Raw genomic sequence first — 22,182 nt, 5'->3', positions numbered from 1 at the left:
CCAAGAAGCGAAGGGTTGTCAGGGTTCAAGGAGGCCAGGGAGGTGGGGTAGGAATCCATTCATCAATTAGTGGAACTCAGTTGCCTGGAAGATCATTTCTGTGCATCTCCAACAGACCATAGTTCACAGCGTAGGTGTGGAATCCAGATTGCTAGGGCTGAGAGTAAATCAAAGAGCAGAATAAAGAGAAATTAGCAAGTGAAAACTGTTTTTGAGAAATTTCTCATCAAAGGAAAGGGAAATAGTGAAATAGGAGCCTGCCTGAGAAAGCAGGACCTATAATAGGTGTTTTTAGGATGGAGGAAAAATGCCCATGTTTATAGGCTAATGGGAAGCGCCTTTTGAAAGTCTTCCGAGAGGATAGAAGGAAGAATAACAACTGGTAGAGTTAGGAGACTTAGAAAATAAAATGAAGACCTTCATCTTGTAAGAGTGGGGTAGGAGGAGAGGGAGGGAGAACGAGAGAGAGTGGGAGTGGGTATGAACTGGATACAAATTATAAAAATTTTAAAAAATATATATTTTATTGATTATGCCATTATAGTTGTTCTATTCCCCCCTTCATTCCTCTCCACCCTGCACACCCCCTCCCCCACCATTCCCCCTTTAGTTTATGACCACGTGTCTCAACTTCTTTAGATTCTATATTTCCCATACTATTCTTGCCCTCCCCCTATCTATTTTCTACCTACCATCTATGCTACTTATTTTCTGTACCTTCTCCCCCATTCTCCTTCTCCCACTCCCCTGTTGCTAATCCTCCATGTGATCTCCATTTCTATGGTTCTGCACCTGACCTAGCTGTCCTCTTAATTTGCTTTTGTTTTAGGTGTGGTTCTTAATAACTGTGAGTTTGCTGTCCTTTCACTCTTCATATTTTTTTGTCTTCATTTTCTTAGATAAGTCCCTTTAACATTCCATATAATAAGGGCTTAGTGATGATGAACTCCTTGAATTTGATCTTATCTGAGAAGCACTTTATCTGCCCTTCCATTCTAAATGAAAACTTTGCTGGATAGAGCACTCTTGGTTGTAGGTCTTTGGATTTCATGACTTGGAATACTTCTTTGGAGCCCCTTCTTGCCTGTAAGGTTTCTCTTGAGAAATCAGCTGACAGTCTGATGGGAACCCCTTTGTAGGTGACTGTCCCTTTATCTCTTACTGCTTCTAGGATTCTCTCCTTCATTTTAATCTTGGCTGATATAATGATGATGTGCCTTGGTGTGTTCCTCCTTGAGTCCACCTTCTTTGGGACTCTCTGTGCTTCCTGGATTTCCTGGAAGTCTATTTCCTTTGCCAGATTGGGGAAGTTCTCCTTTATTATTTCTTCAAATAAGATTTCCACTTGCTTTTTCTCTTACCTTTCTGGTACCCCTATAATTTGGATGTTGGAGCATTTGAACATCTCCTAGAGGTTCCTAAGCCTCTCCTCATTTTTTTGAATTCTTGTTTCTTCATTCTTTTCTGTTTGGTCATTTTTTTTCCTTTTTCTGGTCCACTGCTTTGATTTGAGTCCCAGTTTCCTTTCCATCACAATTGGTTTCCTGTGCATTTTGCTTCATTTCAATTAGTTTAGCCTTCATATGTTCCTCTAATTTGTGACTAAAATCAACCAGTTCTGTGAGCATCCTGATGACTAGTGTTTTGAACTGTGCATCTGATAGGTTGGCAATTTCTTTTTCGCTTAGATTTATTGGCTCTGGGGCTCTGAGTTCTTCTTGAGCCATGTTTTGATCTGTTCATGCCTGTTATGTATGAGAGGAGCCATAGGTGTTCACCAGGGCGGGGCCACCCAGGTCACTGGTTTGTGATGCTGTATATGGGGGCGGGGTCAGAGAGGGAGCAATAGTAGTCCCCTTTGCTCCTTCCTGCCTCTGGGGTCTGCCCGGTCTATCTCACTGCTCTCTCCTTCCCTGGTTTATCTGTATGCAAATGTGTGACCGTGGTCAGCCTGCCGCCTTGCGCCTTCACTGGGTCTACTCGGCGCTACTTCACACCTGGGATCCACCCTTGGCTGCCTGCGTAACTGGGTCTGGGGATCTTTTTTGCCTGACCCTGCTCTGCTGCTGGCTCTGCCCCTCTTACCAGTCTGGCTGAGTGGTTCGTTGTTGTTTGGCTTCCGTATTGTTCAATTTTTTGTGGTTGGCTGCGTTTTTTGTTGCTAAAACTTTGTTGTTTTTAGACTTGGTTGTGCAAGAAGGCATAGTGTTTCCACCTACACCTCCATCTTGGTGGAAGTCCAAATTATAAAAGTTTTTTTGGTGGAGAGAAGTTGAGCTTCTGTCTAAGAGTGATATTTAAAATATTTAGCAAGGTCTCTGGTAGAGGCTGGGGCTGGCCATAGGGCAGACGGCAGAGTAAGGTAACAAAACTATAGGACTGAAGCAATTTTCTTAGCTAGAACTTTAAAAGACTGAATAAGAATGATGTAAATTCCTCAAAAAACATCCCTTAGGACAAAAAGAATATGATACCATAAAGATGAAAGAAAATGACTCATCTTTAGCTCCCCGATTTAGAAGGTATGTTTTTATCATATAAATAATAGATGCCTTCCATAAACTTAATGCATGTTGGCAAAAGGTCCTAAGAGAGGGAATTGACTGAAATCAAAACTGTTCACACTCTTTTGGCGGCCTCTCATGAAACAAACAAGTTTCATATTTGAAACAGGAAAACTCAGTTTCCAGTGAATTTCAGAAAACAGAATCTGGTGTTTACCTGAGGTTCTTCCTCTGAGCACCAGTCACAGACCTCTTTGCAAGTCTGCTCTCCCACTGGAGGAGGAGAGAGCACTGATCACACCTAGTACTCAAGAGAATACTGGGAAGTGCTTGGGGATGCCCAGATCACAACTGCATAATATGGAAACTGTCACCGAGGTGCTTGTATTAGTTAGCATCAGCCACATCAGCCACCAAAGGAAGGCACCCCTGTACTTGTCAGTCCACATTTCAGAAATACATATTTCTCTCTCATCACTCCAACACACTGTAGTACTTTAGCACCAGATGTGCTGGTCTGAAGGCTGCTGACCAGATGGAGCATCCTTAGAAGGATTAATAGATCTTTTATTGGAACATGCTATCATCTGTGACTGTTGCCTTTTTAAAGCAGAATTTTCTAACTGAAAATCTTTTCTCTAATCCTACCCTGTAGAGACGAGGAAACTGTGGCAGCTATTTAATATTAGTTTAAGCCAACATTTAGTTCCATTTGGATCTTTTATTTTCTTTTTATTTTTTCATATTAATAGTAATTTTTACTAAGCATTCCAAATATTATCGTAGTTAATGCTCTCAAACACTCTATAAAGTTGTTTTTTGTTCTCCAGTTACATCATACATAAGATCCCTATCTTACCCATGGCAGTTGGGATAATATTATCATCTTCATTATAGGGTCCATTTGGATCTTTCGATCCAGAATACTTACTTCCAGCTTTCTTACTAGAAAGCTTAAGTGATAGTTTATATATACATGACAAGTGTTTCTTGATACATATTACTTATTTGTAAATCAGGTAAGATGACAGAATGAGACATCCTCAGAAGTTGTAAGATATAATATGGAATGAATTATATTTGAATGTATAGCTGATATATTGACCCAGTGGGACTCATGGTATAATCAGAACACAGATTTATTTTCTTCTGTCAGGTCTGTTCAAACCTAATCAGTGGGGCTAGTTGTTTTCCTGCCCCTTGGATGAATTAATGCATAGGCCCCATAACTTATTTGGGTCACTCTTAAATAATAAAAGGGCTGCTGGTTACTTTCTTATATCAGTAATTAATATGTGTGGAACAGTATAACAATAAAAACTCCAGGACTTCTGGCCAAGATGGAGGCATAAGTGGAAACACCGTGCCTCCTCACACAACCAAATTTAAGGACAACAAAGATTTAGAAACAAAAACACAACCAGAACAGACAGAAAATTGAACTGTATGAAAATCCAACAACCATTCAACAAAACCAGTAAGAGGGACAGGGTCGGTGGCTGGTGAAGAGGGGTTTCAGCAGGAAAAAGTGGTGGTTGGCAGACCCGGGAAATGGGAGAAAACGAGCAGACCCAGTGAGGCGTGCAAGGCTGTTGGTTGACAAAGACATACATTTGCATGCAGATAAACCAAGTGAAAATGGGCAGTGAGACAGATCACTTAACCCAAGGCCCCAGTAATAAGAAATAAAGCCTAAAAGCACCAATTGAAAAAACTTATGGGGGTTGAGGTGCCGGGAAAGACTCCCAGCCTCACAGGAGTTTGTTGGAGAGACCCACAAGGTCCTACAACACACACAGGCCTGCCCACCTGGGAACCAGTACTAGAAGGGCCCAGTTTGCTTGTGGGAAGTGACAAAGGGAACTGAAATCTGAGACAGAGCAGAACAAGCACCATTGTTCCCTCTCTGACCCCACCCCCACACGCAGCATCACAACCCAGCCACTTGAGTTGGCCCACCCTGGTGAACACCTAAGGCTCCGCCCCTCATACATAACAGGTGTGACCTGACCAAAAATGACTCAATCAGAACAAATCAAGGCCCCAGAGCCAGTACTTTTAAGTGACCAAGAGATAGCCAGCCTATCAGATGCACAGTTCAAAACACTGGTCATCAGGATGCTCACAGAACTGGTTGATTTTGGTCACAAATTAGATAAGAAAATGAAGGATACACTAAGTGAAATGAAGGAAAATGCGCAGAAAATGAATAGTGATGGAAACAAAACTTAGGGACTCAAATCAATGGAGTAGACCAGAATGAAGAAAGAAACAATCAAACAGAAAAGAATGAAGAAACAAGAATTCCAAAAAATGAGGAGAGGCTAAAGAACCTCCAGGACATCTTTAAGCCTTCCAACATCCAAATTATAGAGGTGCCAGAGGGGGAAGAGGAACAGCAACAGATGGAAAACTTATTTGAATACATAATAAAGAGAACTTCCCCAATGTGGCAAAGGAAATAGACTTCCAGGAAATCCAGGAAGCTCAGAGAGTCTCAAAGAAGTTAGACCCAAGGAGGAACATACCAAAGCACATCATAATCACATTAGACGAGATTAAAATGAAGGAGAGAATCCTAGAAGCAGCAAGAGCTAAGGGGACAGTCACCTACAAAGGATTCCCATCAGACTGTCAGTGGATTTCTCAAAAGAGACCTTACAGGCAAGAAGGGTCTGCAAAGAAGTATTCCAAGTCATGAAATGCAAGGACCTACATCCAAGATTGATCTATCCAGCAAAGCTTTCATTTAGAATGGAAGGGCAGATAAAGTGCTTCTCAGATAAGGCCAAGTTCAAGGAGTTCATCATCACCAAGCCCTTATTATATGGAATGTTAAAGGGACTTATCTAAGAAAAAAAAGATTAAAAACATGAACAGTGAAAGAATAGCAAACTCACAGTTATTAAGAACCACACCTAAAACAAAAGCAAACTAAGAGGACAGCTAGATCAGGAGCAGAGCCACAGAAATGGACATCACATGGAGGGTCAGCAACAAGGGAGTGTGGGGGGGTGAAGCTACAGAGAATAAGTAGCATAGCTGGTCGGGAGAAAATAGACAGGGAGGAGGGCAAGAATAGTATGGAAAATGTAGAAGCTAAATAACTTATGACACATGGACATGAACTAAAGGGGGGAGATGTGGGGGCAGAGGGGGTATGCAGGGTGGAGGGGAATGAAGGGGAAGAATGGAACTGTAATGGCATAATCAATAAAATAGTTTTTTTTCTTTTTTTTCTATCTAATTTTTTTAATTTATTTTTTTAAATTGATTATGCTGTTACAGTTGTTCTATTCCCCCCTTCATTCCCCTCCACCCTGCCCCCCCATCCCCACCATTACCCCCCTTTAGTTTATGTCCATGTGTCTCAAGTCCTTTAGGTTCTATATTTCCCATGCTATTCTTGCCCCCCCCATCTATTTTCTATCTACTGTCTATGCTACTTGTTTTCTGTACGTTCTCCCCCCATCTCCTCCTCCCACTCCCCTGTTGCTAACCCTCCTTGAGATCTTCATTTCTATGTTTCCACTCCTGATGTAGCTGTCCTTTTAGTTTGCTTTCGTTTTAGGTGTGGTTGTTAATAACTGTGAGCTTGTTGTCCATTCACTGTTCATGTTTCTTTTAACTTCTTTTTCTTAGATAAGTCCCTTTAACATTTCATATAATAAGGGCTTGGTGATGATGAACTCCTTGAATTTGATCTTATCTGAGAAGCACCTTATCTGTCCTTCCATTCTAAATGAAAGTTTTGCTGGATAGAGCAATCTTGGTTGTAGGTCTTTAGATTTCATGACTTGGAATATTTCTTTCCAGCCCCTTCTTGCCTGTAAGGTCTCTTTTGAGAAATCTGCTGACAGTCTGATGGGGACTCCTTTGTAGGTGATTGTCCCCTTAGCTCTTGCTGCTTCTAGGATTCTCTCCTTCATTTTAATTTTGGCTAATGTAATTATGATGTGCCTTGGTGTGTTTCTTCTTGAGTCCAACTTTTTTGGTACTCTCTGAGCTTCTTGGATTTCTTGGAAGTCTATTTCCTTTGCCAGATTGGGGAAATTTTCTTTTATTATTTGTTCAAATAAGTTTTCCACTGGTGGCTGTGCCTTTCCCCCTTCTGGTACCCCTATAATTCGGATATTGGAGCGTTTAAAGATGTCCTGGAGGTTCCTAAGACTCTCCTCATTTCTTTGAATTCTTGCTCCTTGACTCTTTTCTGTTTGGCCATTATCTGCTTTCTTCTGGTCCACTCCATTGATTTGAGTCCCAGTTTCCTTTTCATTGCTATTGGTTTCCTGTGGAATTCCATTCATTTCCATTAGTTTAGCCTTCATATGTTTCTCTAATTTGTGGCTATAATCAACCAGATCTGTGAGGATCCTGATGACCAGTGTTTTAAACTGTGCGTCTGCTTAGATTTATCTCTGGGGCTTTGAGGTCTTCTTGCGACATTTTTGGTTTGTTCTGGCCCTTTAAATGTGAGAAGCGGCGCCTTGGACTCCCAGGTCGCTGGGTTGTGACGCTGTATGTGGAGGCGTGGTCAGAGCGGGGAAATGGCGGCACCCTCTACCACGGCGGCCGGTCCAACCGCCCACTCCCTCGCCTGTCCGCTCGTGTGCAAATAGGCGACCGCAGTCAACACGCAGCACCGCCTCACCACTGTCTCCTCTGCAGTCGCTCACCTGGTGGGTTGCTCGGTCGCTCACTAGGTCCAATCCTGCGTTTGGAACCCGTGCGTCTGGATTCCGCGCCTGGGTCCGTCCGACTGAGTCCTCCTGTGCAACCCCTCACCAGACACCGGTTTCGCCCCTTACCGGTCGGGCTGAAGAATTTGTTGTTAACGGACTTCCGAAAAGTTCAATTTTCCGTGTTCTGGCTGTGTTTTCTGATGCTAATATTTAGTTGTCCCTAAACTTGGTTGTGTGAGAAGGCACGGCACATCCACCTATACCTCCATCTTGGCGGAAGTAGGAAGTCAATAAAATAGATTTAGAAAACAATAAAAACTCCATATTTCAGTGGCAAAGGGAAGTAATGGCAGGCTTCCTCTGTATTTCTCCCATCCTGAACCTCCTCCCCTTCTTCCACACTCACTAGGCTACCCAACACCTCCAGGATTAAAGTGGAGAAGAGGATCCAGAAAGGCCCTGGGAAGCTCTAGCTGGCCCTGCTTCTGCCATGACAGATTTTCCAGTTGACACTTTCTCTCATGGGCACTTTTATGGGTTTGTCAGAACCACTACTGAGGAGTCTCTCACTACCCATTTCCTGGGCTCAGCAAGCAAGTTCATTTTGCCTCTGACTGGTTGCCTTAGATTCTCCTCCACCCCACCCTGAGGCCTGGGCTTCGGAAGGCCAACCTCTGGTTTCTTTTTGTTGAGATGTCTTTACTTTCCAACCAGTTCTCTTGGGTAGGATCAAAGCCAAGTCCACACTGTCTGTCTCATTCTCTTAGGCTTGTCTTCTGTGGGAGCTTCCTCATCATAGTTCCTACCCTGTGTTCAGACCACTTTCGCCAACTCCGCGGACCTTTAGATTTATTAGGCATGATGTAGACACCAGTCCATGGTGTCCCCCAAACTGCACGGGACATATCCTGAGCTCTCTGAGGGGTCTGTCCAAAGTGCTTCTCACCAGACTTAAGGTGAAAGTAAATCCCTCTTTGCCCTCCGCCATCCCCCACCATGGCTGGGGGGAGGGGGATGCAGAGAAGGGGCCTCTTAGAATACCTATAGCTCCACTATAGAAACCATTCTCGAATCCACAGCAGTCTCTTCAGCCTCCACTTCAAACCTCTTATACCTTCAAGGTAAGTGAGTGGTTAAGGGACACTACTTTGCAAGACCTACATCTTATAAGAGTGATGAACAACTATTATGTGGAGCCTCCAATAAAATGAAAACAAAATAATAGCTTCCATTGAACATCCTGTTACCAAATGTATTTTCTCTCATTCTCTTTCCAATTACCTCTACAAGGTTTTCTTTAGTAAGTAGATGTTGGTCAAGATCAAATGCAATTTCAATGAACTTTGTTTTTTATCAGAGAAGATTTGAATTATTGCTGGTTACAGAGGGGTTGGCAATAACTGCTTTACAGAGATTTTTATTATAACTAGAGTCATTGCAGTTTGAGCAGCAGTAGGGACTCCCAGAATCCTGGGAGTCTCATTTACGAGTTGTGCTTCTCAAGTTAGGTATTCCAAGTGAGTAAGAAAGAGATTTGAATCATCAGCAACAGCAAATTGGCTGCCCAAAAGAAAGGAAATGAGTGGATACATACGATTTCCTTGTAATTCTAAATGGTCTGTAGTTGTTTCAGTTAGATAATTCACTTATACCAAAAAAACTGTCACCTACCTCCTCAGATGGACGGGTACCTGTGCTGTTCACCAGAGTTGGGTCAGTAGAGTTGGTAGAGCAACATGGTGTCAGAATCATGGTGCCTCACTGGAGTCCTGGGACATGGTTTTGTCCCTGCATGTCATTCTCCATCCTACCCCAGGTAGTTTGTGGCTGGCATCCATCTTAAAGTTCTAAACCCTGTTAGTTCTGTGTAGTTGGCCCTTTCCTTGCAGTCTGAAGCATTTTGGAATATTGTCAACAGATCATTTAAGAATATAGGATGAATATGTTTTAAAAAGACATCTAGTTCTAGGATAGTATTTTAATTTTACACCTATACATGATCTAAAATATCTAAGGTCATATTGAATATACAGTGGACAAATTTTAATGGGTGGGATACCAAGACCAACAAAACAAAGATAAAAAGCACAGTTAAATTTATGTTTTGTCTTCAGTTCTCTTGAAGCTTCACAAATTCTCATGGCATTAACAGTTTGCGTATAGCAACCAACTCTCCTTCATGCCAGCATTTAAACATAATATTTCAGCTGTCAATATCACTGTCAGGAATGTAATATATTTCACTCTTTGGGTTTATTTAGATAGACATTTTGGAGATGAAGGTGGCAGTAATTTAGTGTTATGGACAAATGGCACCGAGTTTGGTATCCTCATAAATTCAAGTTGGTTTCTTAAGCAAAAGTGAACCTGGCTCTAAGTGAAAATGAAAATGTTCAGATAAACTAAACATAGTGCAAAGATTTTCAGTCCTTCCATAGTGGGAAAAGTACTGACATTTTACCAATCAGGGATCCTATTCGCATGAAAGGTAGTGTTTTAGGCATCTGCACATCAGAATGACCTGTGGCTATTTGTAAAAATACCCATGTACTGGCTCCACCACTCCTCCCAGCTGCCCTCCACCCCAGTCCAGGTTCTGACTGGGGGTCTGAGGCATTTGCATTGTTTTAAAGCACCCCTCCCCGCACTCCAGTGATTCTGATGTGCAGGCAGTTGAGAAGAACCAGAACTGTTTGGATGGATCCAGAAGTTTTAACAGAATGGATTGGAAGGTCTGGTTGAAGGGTTTCGTCATGCAGCACAGAGAAATTAATGCAGAGGAAAGGGAGTGGTGGGGGTGGGAGGGGTGTCACATCAGAGCTGGGGTTCATTCACAGATAGGCCTCAAGCAAGTCTTAATTTTGAGAAATTCACAGATCACGTTGAGAGTCTGTTGAAAGCTATAGTTACACTCAGAAAAATACGCATAGGCTAACCTCCACAAAATTTAGCACATACTTTCAGGGGATTCTGGATTAGAATTAAGTTTCTGTTTTTGCTATTTGAACTAATTGGATAAAGGTCCCATTTGTTAAGGTAAGGAAAACATGAGAGGCAAGTATCTGGCCTCAAGAAGCTCACGGTGTAGAAGCCAGGAGAAAACAGTAACAAGGTGGATAATAATCACAGGAGTGTGGGGGAAGGGAAGAGTTCTCAAATGGAGAATTTGAGTCCTATGCTTCGAGAGGCAACAAGTTAATGAGACAGGTGTGTTACGGAGGCCCCGAAAAGAATGGAGGTCAGTCAGTCTAAGGCAGGTTGATAAAGGATGACCTACCGTGTGTGGGAGCCCCTTAAGGTTACGTTTGGAATAGAAGTTAATGGTGAGCCTGTGACAAAACTGGCACTGATCCAGCTGCTGCTAGAGGTCATTGACATGGTGCCACTGGTAGGTTAGGGTCTTGGGTGGGGAAGCTATTAAAATGCTGATGAATACAGTTTTGAAACAGATCCGGAGTAGTCTCTGGGAGGAAGACAGTAAGCTATTGCAGAGAGCGGGGTGGAGGGAGGGAGTTAGTAGGCTTGGAGTCTGCTCTTTATTGCCAGGGTCATAAGTTGGCCCTGTATTTGTTCTTTACGATGAGAGAAAATTGCGGGAGAGCCATGAATGGCAGAGAGCTACAATCTGCTGGTGGGCATAAAAATGAATCTTAGCTGCTGTGTGCAAAACCCCTAGGTGTGTGGACAGAGGGGGAGCCAGCCAGAAGGTTACCACAGGTCGGGAATAAATAACCACCAGGAGGAGGATCTCTCAGATTCCGTCCTTTCTTTTGTTGGGTGAGGAGTGGCAGGCAAACGCGTCCATAAAGGCTTTGGAAAGAAGCGGTTGGACTGTCTGCACTCGGATCTAGACCTGGTAACTATTCGGGACCCCAAAGGATGGTAGAAGCGGAGGCCCGGAGGGCTCAGCTCTCTCCCGGAGGCCTCTCAGCAGGGACCCCAGAATAAGTCGGGGGCGGGCCAAGGCTTGGCGGGCGGGCAGATCCCACCCCTTCCTGAAAGAAGCGCTCTGCGCGCCAAGATTGCAGCTGCCACCAGCGCAGGTCAGGCACCCGCGAGGCTACCACGGTGCCGCCGCACCAGAACAGGTAGGTGCAACGCCCGCGGTGTCCTGCCCTCCGCCAGGGCCCGCCGAGCAGCTAGGGGGCGTAGGGCCCAGCTCCACGCCCAGCGGGGAGGTGGAGACCAGGGGCTGCGGCAGCGGCAGTGCGGTCGGGCACCGGGGTCCTCCCGGCAGCAGCAGCAGCAGCCGGGCCCTGCCGGCTTCCTGCTTCCTCCCTATGGAGCCCTGGGTGCTGGGCTGCCCACCTGAGCCCCTGTGAGCACACGCCCAGAGCCAGGCGCAGGTACCAGGCGGCGTTCCAGAGTCCCTGTGGACGCTCTTCCGGGGACTAGGCGCGGAGCAGGCGACGCTGCATTGGCGGCAGCCGATCCCCTGCGCCGTCCGCCGGCTGCAGCTCCGGTCCAGTCCTTTGACAGGTGCCCTCACCCACCGCCCCAGCCGGATTCCCAGGCCTTTTGTTGTCACGTGGACTCTTGGTGTCCAGCGCTTCTGAGCGACCCCAAGTTTGGCCTCCGGGCCTCACGGCCATTCACGGTGGTTCACTTTACCGTTAGCCAAGTCAGGCTGGCTCAAGGAGCAGGGATCCCTGGAAGGAGGTACCAACTTGCCTTGCCCTGTCCACCGCCCTTCACTCTAAATGCACAGTCTTGCTTTTTTTTTTTTTTTTTTTTTTCCTTGGACGCACACTGGGAAAGAAACGGGATCTTTCGGCTTCTCTAGGGAGACGGCAGTGGGGGGTTACCGCGGCTGTTTTGGGGCATCCGCTTGGGTTATGGAGAGAGCCCTTGTTTAGTGGTTTTTCTCCTCAAATAAATCAGTAGAGGATGAGAGGGTTTTCCCATTTTTAGTTGATATTCCTTTTCTCTCTACTCACCCCTCTCATCCGTCCACCCCAACCTTCACTGTACTTTATTATATCGCCGAACGCTTCACTTTTTTTTTTTTTGGTCAGGTATATTCTGTCCAAATCTTCTTTCACAGCTGAGCCAGGATTGTGATTGTGAATATGAGAACATAGCCCAGTTGGGATGGAAGCCCCTCTTGTTGAGTAAACCTATTCTGACATGCAGTCCTGTTAGGGAACCAAATATACCAAATGATATGTTTTGGTTTGTTTTTTAAAGTTCTTGGATCTATTTTGCACCTCACTTTTCACTTTAAATATATTTTGGAGAATTTTCCATGTTAATGCTTAAAGTGTTTCCTAACTGTTTATATGGGTGCTTATTACTCAGTTGATAATAAATAACTATAAATGCCTCAAAAACAAGTTATTGGACCTTTTACAATAACAAAACCTAAACGGTAATGTTAGTCTGTGCTTCTTCATTTCTTTGCCTGAATCAAAGGCAGATTTTTAATAATGCAGGGCTGTGACTCCATTCTGGGCTGTAGTTCATCAAAAGGCTAGGCAAATGTGGATGTATAAACTCCATGGTAGCAGTTAATAAGTTGACCTACTTAAAATTTTCAAAGAAAAATGGTTAGGCTCATATATGTGATATTTGTAGATCAAAGAATCTTGGAATCTCAGCTCTTGTGCATTAAATACCAAACTTTTTCTTCTGTGTGTCCTAAAGACACCAGGTATCCAAGATTAACTATAGCTGTCATCTCTTAATGAGCTAGAAATGTGATCTTCAAGGCATATAAGCATAGGAATTTTAGTGGTGTGTTTTTTGCTTATACACATTTAATAGATGTCTTGCAGCTCCCTGAGTTGGAAACTAAAAAAACTGGACATCGGAAAAAAAACTGAATAAATTGTGCTAACAATAATGACTAGATGGCAGACATTATGACACTGAGCAAAAAAAAATACTTGGAAAATGCACGTTTATTATATCTGCCAGTAGCCGAAGCCAATCTGTTTGTATTATTTACATCAACATTAAAGTGTCTTTATAACAATTGTTTAATTCATATATTTCACATCAAATGCCTTTCACAGGTTGTTGTGCAGAGGAGATTTGCTCTGGGGCTTAATTTTTTTTGGCATGAACGTAATAATGCCTGATGGCCTGATGGCCTGATGGCCTGATGTTAGGCTTTGTTGTAGAACAGTGATTTTCAACCAGTGTGCTGCAAGGATGTTTAAAACATGTGGTACCTGACTATTTAGACAGGGGCACTGATCTCTTTTCCCATAGATTGTCAAATTAAAAAATGACAATAGCCAACACAACAATAGCTGTCTGGTGTGAATGAATCAAAACTATACCTATTTTCTTTGTCTGACTGGCGAAAAACATAATACAATTTCTGGTGTGCTGCAGAATTTTAGTAATTAGTTTATGTGTGCCATGAAATGTAAAAGCTTTAAAAATTGTTACCATAGAACTATCACAGTTGTTCTTACAATGACTTTGTGGGGGTTTTTACACTCTTGTCTGTCCTCCTGCTTTGTCTCCCCTGTGACCTAGGCACAGCACTGCAGTACAGGGGCCAGCTTTGCAGGGCACCTGGAATCATGACAGAGGGAAGACAGATAGTTGGCCCATATCTTAGCTACATGGTTTCTCTATAATCTGGCCACTTGTGATCAGTTCAGTAACCGGGAAAGCAAGACAGACAGACAAGATACTATATTCCCTCTCAGTCTTTCCCTTCACGAGAAGGATCTACAGCACTCAAAATCTACATGATAGTGGTGATTAGGTTCTGAGCGGCTCAAACGAGATAATGTACTCAAGTTCTCAAAATGCGATACAAAGACCAGACATTGTACAATCTAAGTTTATGAAAAGGTTAGGGACAGGCCCAGGAACGTAATATTTTCTTTATCCTAATGATAACAGAAAAGGGTCCCTACTTATTTTAACTGTAAACTTTTATTCCTGAAGCTGATGATTCCACATATTTTTATGTTTTTTGATCAATTGCTCTAAGCACTTTCAAATTAAGTTAGTAGAACTTTAACAAGTTATTGTGATCATCCAATAATCATTTCCTGGCATGCTTGGATTTTGAAAGACAACTTGTGGCAATGGAAAGTCAAAGCAAAGAGATTTTTAGACAGGTTGGTTGAAATGATATTTTGAGATAACAATGAAACCTTTGGTAGTAACCTTTAAATTCAACTACACAGTATTCAAAATCAAGCCAATTCTGCTAGGTAGGGATTGGAACTCTTTTACCTAATGAGACATGAACAGTTTTGTTTTTAGCATCTGTAAATGGCCTTTCTCTAGGTCAGTGCTCTCCAATAAACTTTCTGCAATGATGGAAATGTTCTGTAATTGGCCCAGCATGGCAGCCAAGAGCCACGTGTGGCTGGCCATTAAGCACTTGGAAATGTCTAGTGCAGTTGAAGAACTGAATTTTCATTTTTTAATTTAATTTTAATTAAATAGCCATGAGGGTCAGTGGCTACTTTACTCCACCATCTCCTACAGAGATAACACTTGACTGCAATATTCCTTAGAAGAAAGTGGAACTTACATTGATAGTATCAGGAACGAGGAAAATTTAACTCTGTAATCCTGTTGTTATAAAAAGAAATGCCTAAAAACCCAATCCCACTTGTGTGTGTATATGTGTGTAGATTTACAGTACATAATAGCATGGTAAAAAAAGATACATAGACCTAATTAATTTTTCTATTGTTAAATGTTTTCAATTTTTTTATATAAGAATATTTTTCAAACTACATGTCTTGGGTCATGAAGTCAATCTAACAGGTTAAGATTAGCATTTTTAAAATTAAATTTATTGGGGTGACATGTTTAATAAGATTATATAGGTTTCGAGTGCACATTTCTGCAATATATCATCTGTATATTGCATTGTGTGCCCACCACCCAAAGTCAAATTGTCTTCTGTCACCATGTATTTAGCCCCCTTTACCCTTTACTACCTTCCACCCCTCTTGTCCCTGGAAACTACCATACTGTTCTCTGTGCCTATGAGTTGTTTGTTTTTCTTGATTGTTTATTTGTTGCTTTCAGTTTTACATCCCACATAGGAATTAAATTAATACAGTTTTTTACTTTTTCCATCTGACTTAATTTTCCTTACCATGATAATCCCAAGATTCATCCATGTTGTCACAAATGACAGTATTTCATCTTTTCATGTGACTGAGTAGTATTCTATTTTATATATGTACCACAGATGGCAACAGATATATGAAAAGATGCTCAACTTCACTAGCTATTAGGGAAATGCAAATCAAAATTACAAGGAGATATTACTTCACACCTGTTAGAATGCTTGTCATCAGCAAGACAAATAATAACAAGTGTTGAAGAGGTTGTGGAGAAAAAGGAACCCTCATTCCCTGCTGGTGAGAATGTAAACTAGTACAGCCACTACGGAAAACAGTATGGAGGCTCCTCAAAAAATTAAGAATAGTTAGTATATGACCCAGCAACCCCTCTTCTGGGTATCTGCCTGAAAAATTTGAAAACATTTTTGCAAAGATATATGCAGCCCGTGTTCATAGGAGCATTAGTCACACTGGCCAAAACTTGGAAACAGCTGAAGTGTCCTTATAGTAAGCACTATATAAGCATGGTTATTATTATTATTATTATTATTATTATTATTATTAAATGTATGTGTGTATAATGGATCATGATGTAAAATACTGCCCCTGAAACTAAGCTTGGGACCCTCTTTAGGAAGTACTGATCTAAGATATATGTAATAGATGATAACAACATGTAGGCATTATTGAGTACTTACCCAAGGCTCCTTGCTGAATGCTTCACATGCATTACTTTGTTTCTCACAGCAGTCTTTTGATGTCGGCACACTATAATCCCACAGTACCTACATTCCAATAAGTCATAGAGGCAGAATCTGAATCCTGGGCAGCCTGGTGACAGAGCCCATGAGTTCAACCACCTCACCTCCCACATTACAATGTGATGTTGATACATAGATGGACATCTGCAGACCTGTGAGACTCAAATGTTGTGTAGCATTGCACAAGAGCAGAAATGAACTGACAACAGTTGTTTTCTATGCAATGTGAGGCTTGATGGGTGAGAGGGGAGTCATCGCATATTTAGGCTGGAAGCAGCCTCACAGCTGCCAGCCTGTGGCCTCTGAAAGGTAGTGCCCTTGGACAGGCAGCCTGGTGCCCAAGGAAACCTGGATTTCCTAACAGACCGTGTGTCCAGAGCTCAGCCTTTCACCCCTAACCACTTCCAGATAATGATGAATGGTCTAAATAGGTATGTCCATCCCATCCATAAATTCCGCACTTTTTACTACATTGTAAATGTTTTTTCAAAATCACTGCTTGCCTGGACGTGCTTCATTTTACATGTATATTTGACAATATAACATTAATTAGGTTCAGGTATACAACATAGTGATTTGATATTTGAATATATTGTAAAATGATCACCACAATAAGTCTAGTTAACACCCCTCACCACACAGTTACAAATTTTTTTCCTCATGATGAAAACTTTTAAGATCTAGTCTCTTAGCAACTTTAAAAGACAGCGTTGTTGTTAACTGTAGTCACCAAGCTGTATATTACATCCCCAGGACTGACTTATTTTATAACAGGAAGTTTATACCTTTCAATTTAATTTTAATGTAATGCATGGGAAGCAATGTTTTAAGAATTTCATGTAATAGTTGTCTTTAAATTGAGGCTGGAAATCTTTTATTTCCAGTACAGTCTAAAAAGTAAAACTAATTTTATTTTGGAAATAGATTTCAGTTTTTCTTAAAGGCCAAATTAAAATAAATACAAGTGATCACTTGTCCATAGACTTTGTGAGGTAGAATAGAAGAGGCAGCAGCTTATCATCATGGTTACTTTTCTTCTTTAAAAATTACGTAGGCTATGTCTACCATACTAAAAATCCTCAAGACATTCAGATTTTTTGTTTAAGGCTGTGGAATCATTCATCTCCAGGGATAGTGATGCAGACTGTCTGTAGAATACAAAGGAGTGACATGAAGTGTCTTTGAAAAAACACTGAGTTGAGTGATACTTTTAGGCAAGTGTAAATAAAGCTTAAGAAGTAATTGTGATTAACCATGACAATAGAGGAAATTAGCCTGTAGTTTAAATGGTGTTACCGTATTTTGTGGATTATAAGATGCACTAGCACCCCCCAAATTTGGGAGGAATAATGGTTTTTAATGCTGCTGTTAAGTTCTGTTTACATTTACATTGGTGAAATATTATTTTATTTATGTTATTAAATATTTTACCACATTTTTTGCTTCAAAAATTTTTCCCTATTTTCCTCCTCTAAAACCTAGGTGCATCTTATGGTTTTAAAAATACAATATTTAACTCTAAAGTAATTATAATGAATTATAATGGTTTTCAACTGAATGTAAACATAAATGTCTCTAAAAGTAGCATATCCTTATTGTGCATCACACATTTCACTTATTAACAAAGTGCACTTCTTCCTAGTTTTTACACTTATGATGTGATTTAATTGCCAGGAAAATACTTTTAAATGTTTAATAATTGAAAGTTTTAAAGCATAAATGAAAACTGACTCTACATGGCTAAAATATCTTTTGTTTTGTTTTTTTTACTGGGCTGCTTAATGAAATGGTCTTTCAAATTATTTTTCATTTCATTGATCCATGAGAAAAAGGTATTAAGAAATGTTGGTATCATTGTAAGGCAGTTGATATAGAAATATAATGTTTTTTTTTACTGAATTTGGAATGTATATATAGAATTAGAATTCTATAAAGTAATTGCCCTGAAATTTCTAATGGAAATATATCTCCTGAAATTTCTAATTTTTACTTTTCATTAAAATTTAAAGTGTATTTGCATAGAAGCTCTAGACTTCAAAAATGTGTCAGTTTTAAATTTTTTCCAGTCTTGTCAATGGAAGCACAGTGTTCATATTTATTTCTCTTAATTTTAGCAGCTAATGGAATTTTTCTTGAGAAAGCTGATTATCTTGTCTGACATTTTGATTAGTGTTTTTCCATTTTAATTGGAGCTTATATGTGGCATAAAAATTGATTTATATGAAAAAGAGTGGATTGCCATTTGTATACCAAAATTTGATTGTATGTATATGGTATAAAAATAAACACAAAAATTTCCCATTAATTGATTTGGTGAAAAGACACCATTGTGATCAAATAGTAGCCATTGAACCATGTGAATATTCAATTATAATGCCACATGTTTGACAATTCAGAAATTGTGTTCTTTATTAGCTATTGGACAATATTTGTGAAATCTTTAGCATGGTCTCTGGCCAGAGTAAATTCTTTTTTCCTTTTTTAAAAAAAAATATTTTATTGATTATGCCATTACAGTTGTCCTATCCCCCTATTCATTCCCCTCCACCCTTCATACCCCTCCCCCACCACTCCCCCCTTTCATTTATGTCCATGTGTCATAAGTTCTTTAGATTCTGTATTTCCCATACTATTCTTGCCCTCCTCCCTGTCTATTTTCTACCTACCATCTATGCTACTTATTTTTCTGTACCTTCTCCCCCATTCTCCTTCTCCCACTCCCCTGTTGATAACCCTCCATGTGATCTCCATTTCTATGGTTACACTCCTGATCTAGCTGTCCCCTTAGTTTGCTTTTGTTTTAGGTGTGGGTGTTAATAACTGAGTTTGCTGTCCTTTCACTGTTCATCTTTTTTATCTTCTTTTTCTTAGATAAGTCCCTTTAACATTCCATATAATAAGGGCTTGGTGATGATGAACTCCTTGAGTTTGATCTTATCTGAGAAGCACTTTATCTGTCCTTCCATTCTAAATAAAAGCTTTGCTGGATAGAGCAATCTTGGTTGTAGGTCTTTGGATTTCATGACTTGGAATACCTCTTTCCAGCCCCTTCTTGCCTGTAAGGTCTCTTTTGAGAAATCAGCTGACAGTCTGACGGAAACCACTTTGTAGGTGACTGTCCCTTTATCTCTTGCTGCTTCCAGGATTCTCTCCTTCATTTGAATCTTGGCTAATGTAATGATGATGTGCCTTGGTGTGTTCCTCCTTGGGTCCAACTTCTTTGGGATTCTATGAGCTTCCTGGATTTCCTGGAAGTCTGTTTCTTTTGCCAGATTTGGGAAGTTCTCCTTTATTATTTATTCAGATAAGTTTTTAACTCCTGGCTGTTCCTCTTCCCCTTCTGGTACCCCTATAATTTGAATGTTGGAACATTTAAAGATGTCCTGGAGGTTCCTAAGCCTCTCCTCATTTTTTTGAATTCTTGTTTCTTCATTCTTTTCTGTTTGGTCTTTTTTTTCTGCCTTCTGGTCCACTCCTTTGATTTGAGTCCCAGTTTCCTTTCCATCACAATTGGTTTCCTGTGTATTTCCATTCATTTCAATTTGTTTAGCCTTCATTTGTTCCTCTAATTTGTGACTAAAACCAACCAGTTCTGTGAGCATCCTGATGACCAGTGTTTTGAACTGTGCATCCTATAGGTTGGCTAACTCTTGGTCGCTTAGAATTATTGGCTCTGGGGCTTCGAGCTGTTCTTGAGCCATAATGTTTTGGTCTGTTCACACCTGTTATGTATGAGGGATGGAACCCTAGGTTGCGAGCCTTAGGTTGGAGCCTGGGTTGCAACCAGGGCAGGGCAACCCAGGTCACTGGGTTGTGGTGCTATTTGTGGGGGCAGTGTCAGAGATGGGGCAATGGCATTTCTTCCATACTCTCTTTCAGATTTCGGTCCCCTCTGCTGCTTCCCACAAGTAAATTGGGCCCTTCTGGTGCTGGTTTCCAGGTGTGTGGGCTTGTGTACCCTCCAGGACCCTGTGGGTCTCTCCAAGGAATTCTCTGTGAGCCTGGGAGCTTCTACCGGCACCTTGACCCCAAAAGTCTTTCCAATTGGTGCTTTCAGGCTCTAATTCTCCTCACTGGGGCCCTAGCCTGAGCAGTCTGTCTCACTGCTCACTCCTTCGCTTAGTTTATCTGCATGTGAATGTGTAACTGCGGTCAGCCAGCCTCCTTGCGCCCTCTCTGGGTCCGCCCTCACTGGGTCCGCCCTCACTGGGTCCGCCTGTTGCCACCCCATGCCTGGGAACTGCCACCCGCCGCCTGCACGCCTGGGTCAATCGCAGCACTTTTTCCTGCTGCAACCCCGTTCTGCTGGCCGCTGACTCCACCCCTCTTACCAGTCCGGATGAATGGATCGTTGTTGTCAGACTTCCGTACAGTTCAATTTTCTGTGTTTTGGCTGAGTTTTTGTTATTAAAACTTTGTTGTCTTTAAACTTGGTTGTGCAAGGAAGCACTGTGTTTCCACCTATGCCTCCATCTTGCCCTGAAGTCTCCCTTTTTCCTTTTTTATAGCACAAGTTTTTTTAACACAGGTTTTTTTAAACACAGGTTTCTAACTCATTTTATCACATGGGAAATTAAACAGGATTGTTCTGGATAATAATTGCTCCACAATTGAGCATCCAAGGCTAAAAAAAAGACTTTGAAAGTCATATAATTTACTTCTTAGAGTCTTGGCATGACCACAGTACTCACAGAGAGACTCCATTCTACTTGTAGTCTGTGAATATTTTACATTAGTTCTTGACATACTATTTGTCCAAGTTGACTTAAGAGTGATCTGAAGTTAAACCTAGGTTCATTTTAGTTTCATATATCTTCTGGTTTGCTTTCTTGTTGCATATTTACCTTGTCTTTACTATTAAATCATTGTTGGTTTGTGTGTAAACTTATGTAACTTTGTATCTCACTAGTTTATCTGAGGACAGGGATTGGCAAACTATTTTGTCAGTATAGTTTTATTGGCACACAGCTATGCCTGTTAGTTACCTATTGCCTGTGACTGCCTCTGTACTACCATCACAAAGCTGAGTAGCTGAAACAGAGTACATCTGGCCCATAAAGCTGAAAATCTCTACTGTCTGGCCCTTCATAGGAAAAGTTTGTAGAACCCTATTCATATGGTACTCTTCTTATAGGGTCCATGGAAAAAATGGCCTATTACAAATTATATCTACCTAATTGCTTTCTGTAGGGACAGATTTCACATCTGAATAACTGATTGAATGACAAATAACTTCTCTCTTCCTGTTGTTGCACTGTCCATTGGCTGTGAAAGAAGGTGTCATCAGCAGAGTCTTAGGTGTCATATAGACCTGGGATACTAGCTGTTTAACCTTGAATACGTTACTCAATCCTTTTAAAGTTATTGTTTCTTCATGTACAAAATGAGGGTAACTACAGTACCTACTGCTGGGAGACAGTTCTCCATGTATCCCATGGATTTTGTTAGATCTAACAAAGAGAGGCACTCACTGCCTTTTTGTTTTGGGTTGTCTTTTCAAGGATGTTTGTAGTGAACAGTCTTGGATGGTAGCGATAGTGTTGCCCTCAGAAGCAAAGGGCAGGTCCACTCATGTCCGGTAGACTTGTGTTTCCCCAGGTCAGAGTTCCTCTTCAGAAAAGCTACTCACTGTGTGTGTAGGTGTCGCATGGTCCTCTTGGTGACCCCCTATGGAATTGGAACTGTGGAGCTACAAGGCAAGGCTGATATGAATGTTACTGCTGTTGCTGTGAGTAATAAAGTCCTTTGTCTCTGACCTAGGAGTCTTGTGTCTTCTGCTAGCATCCATGAACTATGGCAGACCAACTTGCACATATAGAATAAAATCTCAGCCCTCCCTAATGTTTGGGTAGCTGTTTTATGGGGTTATTATGAGACTTGAATAAGGTGATATAGCTTGGCATATAGTAAGTGGCCCCAAAATGTTAGCTATTAATTATTGTCTAACTGGCTATTAACCCTGCAGTGTGAAGTTGAGTTCCAGTTTTTATGTGGGAATATACCTTCTGACAGTAGTTTTTCAAACTGTAGGTCACTAGGGTTGTGAAAACAGTTAAGCAGCTTAATTTTTTTAATGAAACAGAAAGCAGAATATAATATAATAATACATAAAAATTAAGTGCAAAATATGTAATAAGGATAAATATTGATTTATAAAACTTTTCACTTCAGCCCTGGCTGATAG

The 22,182-nt window shown here is 41.3% G+C and overlaps 1 protein-coding gene across 6 annotated transcripts in view; it reads left to right on the top strand.

Moving 5' to 3' along the window:
- Positions 1 to 11,190: 11,190 nt before the first annotated feature.
- Positions 11,191 to 22,182, top strand: part of TMEM150C (transmembrane protein 150C) — a 100,866-nt gene continuing 89,874 nt past the window's right edge. For 2 of the 6 annotated variants that reach the window (XM_037150726.2, XM_053668906.1), the window contains exon 1: positions 11,402 to 11,532. The gene's annotated coding sequence lies outside the window, so the exon portion shown is untranslated. The other 4 variants (XM_053668904.1, XM_053668908.1, XM_053668907.1 and 1 more) reach the window with 4 other exon arrangements.

This window comes from Artibeus jamaicensis, unplaced genomic scaffold (assembly GCF_021234435.1).
Source record: "Artibeus jamaicensis isolate MK-2021 breed Jamaican fruit bat unplaced genomic scaffold, CSHL_Jam_final contig_515, whole genome shotgun sequence".
Classification (NCBI taxonomy): domain Eukaryota; kingdom Metazoa; phylum Chordata; class Mammalia; order Chiroptera; family Phyllostomidae; genus Artibeus; species Artibeus jamaicensis.
This window is presented reverse-complemented; position numbering and strand designations above follow the sequence as displayed.